Source organism: Epinephelus moara, chromosome 2 (genome assembly GCF_006386435.1).
Source record: "Epinephelus moara isolate mb chromosome 2, YSFRI_EMoa_1.0, whole genome shotgun sequence".
Classification (NCBI taxonomy): Eukaryota; Metazoa; Chordata; class Actinopteri; order Perciformes; family Serranidae; genus Epinephelus; species Epinephelus moara.
In genome coordinates this window covers 37,693,037-37,695,927 of record NC_065507.1, presented here as the reverse complement: position 1 = coordinate 37,695,927, position 2,891 = coordinate 37,693,037, and positions in this window count along the sequence as shown.

Sequence of the window (2,891 nt, the reverse complement as noted above, 5' to 3'; positions counted from 1 at the left end):
TGACTTTCACACTTTGAGCCTGATTGTTCAACATGTTGCACTGCCACTCTGAACTCTGTTTGGAGTTTGAAAACGTGTGTGTGTCACTGACTGACCCCACACTGTGAAACTATATAGTGTCACGTCTTTAAATGTTCAAAACTGACTGACCCCACACTGTGAAACTATATAGTGTCACGTCTTTAAATGTTCAAATATGATTGCACTGCCACTCTAAACTCTGTGTGAAGTTTGACAATGTGTGTGTGTGTGTGTGTGTGTGTGTCACTGACCAACTCCACTCTGTGAAACACTAGATGCTGTCGTGTCTAAATGTTTAAATATGATTGCACTAAAGCAGCACTCAGCGTTCAGTCAGATCTTCACTGTGAAACATGTGGAGCTCAGTAACACTGTGTGTATCTGTTATCAACCTGTGGTTCTGTTGCTCTGTTCACAATCAAATTACTTATTCACTGTTTTAAAACAACACACTTTAATTGATCATCAAGTTGCACTTAAATAAATTCTGTGGCATTTTCAATACAGTCTTCTTTCTGTCCTCTTTCATCATTATTTACCCTCGAAAACACAGGTAGTTGAGACTGTGTTCTAAACAAATGTCAGAACCCTATAATTCTGACAGATGACAGAAGCGTCAACCTTTGAACTTCAACTTCAGTACCAAAGCAGCAGGAGGTCTGACAGTGTCCCAGCCTCAGAGGGGGGTCAGCCTGTTGACCCTGATGGCCCACACCCTGAGAGGCTCCAGGAGATGGCTGGGTGATCTTCATCCATTGTTCTCAGACAGTATACATTTACATGACACTTGAAAAAAATTATTGCCTTAATCCAACTATAACTGGACAACTTAAGTGCATGTAAAGGCGTTACTCCGACTAATATTTTCCCTGTACTGAGCACAGGGAAAATAGGAAAAAAAAGGTTGTGAGAGCCATTTTTGTGAAATATGTCATGTTTGTTTTTGGTAAAACTCTCGCCACTTGGGGGAGTAGGTATGCTGACAATTAGGCAGTGAGGTGCAGTGATTTAATCAAGGTGCAATTTCACACAGGTGTTGCTGTGTGGAAGCAAAAGTTTTGTGACCGTGCACAAGGCAATGTGGAAGAGGAAAGTCAGATTTTTGGTTTGTTATTTTGTTTATGTTGGAAAAGTGGACTAGACACGGATTGTAAGTAATAAATCCAGTTACCACTGAAACTAATGGACATTTGTCTTTTGTTACGCATGCGTCTAAAATAGTCTAACAGCAACCATGGTGGTGGCCTTTTTTTGATAGGCAAAGGGTCACTACAAAGGTAAAACATTTCTTCTTGTAAATCTTTTACTGTCATAAAATCTTAATTTGTAATATCATGCATCTCACTTTCATTAAGAAAGTGTACACGTATGAAGTATGGGTGTAGAGGTTCTTTAAACAATGATTTAGCTTACTAAGATGCTGACAGACACCAGAGAAGAAAAACTGTTGAAAATTATTCTGTTTTCCTGATTTGAACACACTGAATGAGAAGTTTTGCTCTCCTCTGATTTGCAAGCTGGGGCTTCTTGGTGAATTTGTTAAATATGTCATTAACTTCATACCATTTCTCTCTGATTTGTCCTCTTGCAGAGCTTGCTGAGCGGGCAAAGGCCAAGAAACAGTACAAGGCCCTCGTCTGTGAAAACAAAGGGACACAAGGTTTGTCAATCCCACCAGCATGCATGCACGCACGCACGCACGCACGCACGCACACACACACNTGCTCTCCTCTGATTTGCAAGCTGGGGCTTCTTGGTGAATTTGTTAAATATGTCATTAACTTCATACCATTTCTCTGGTATTGTCCTCTTGCAGAGCTGGCTGAGCGGGCAAAGGCCAGGAAGCAATACAAGGCCCTCGTCTGCGAAAACAGAGGGACACAAGGTTTGTCAATCCCACCAGCACACACACTCACACTCACAAGTACATTACTGTGATTAAACAACTATACAAAACTCAGAGCATAAATATGGAGATAATTTCCTCTGTATATGTTCCATTTACTGTTATTGAGACTTTGCGCTTAAATGAATCTCTGTGTGTGTTTCTTTGTGTAGATTCACCGTGGGACCCACCACACATCTGTCCAGGGTGCAAGGTGGACATAAACATAATAGAACACTTTGTCCATAATAAGATTTATTGCCGCGCCACATCTGGGGGTCACCCTCGACCAGTGGATGTCCCAAAGACTACCAGGTGGAGGCGGGGAGTGGAGAAGGCGAACACCTTACCACCTGGTCGGGCACCAGTCAAAAGGCGAAGGAAGACCAGGACCTGCAAATAATGTGGCCAGCGGTGGATAAGACAGACGGGCCACAGCGTTCACCGGCCCACCAGACAGTCTTTTCTGTGAGGCCACTGACCCACAGAACAGGACTGTGGAGCAGTGGCTCACTGAGGTCAGGGGAGGGGTGACCTAGGAATTCCAGAGACTCCGAATGCAGAAGATTAGAAACTACAGGCGTAAGCCTGTCAACAGGGAACTGTTGAATGCGTGGAGGAAGCAGGACTACTCTGCCAAGAAGGAGGAGGAGAAGAAGAAAAAGGCGAAGGAGGAGAAGCAGAGGAAGAGGGAGCAGAGGGAGGAGAAGAGGAAGAGGGAGGAGAAGAGGAGGAAGGGGGAGAAGCAGAGGGAGGAGAAGGAGAGGAAGGGGGAGAAGCAGAGGGAGGAGAAGCAGAGGAAGAGGGGTAAACTAACATACAGTGGTGTGAAAAAGTGTTTGCCCCTTCCTGATTTCTTACTTTTTTGCATGTTTTCCGCACTTAAATGTTTCAGATCATCAAACAAATTTAAACATTAGTCAAAGATAACACAAGTAAACACAAAATGCAGTTTTTAAATGAAGGGTTTTATTAATGAGGAAGA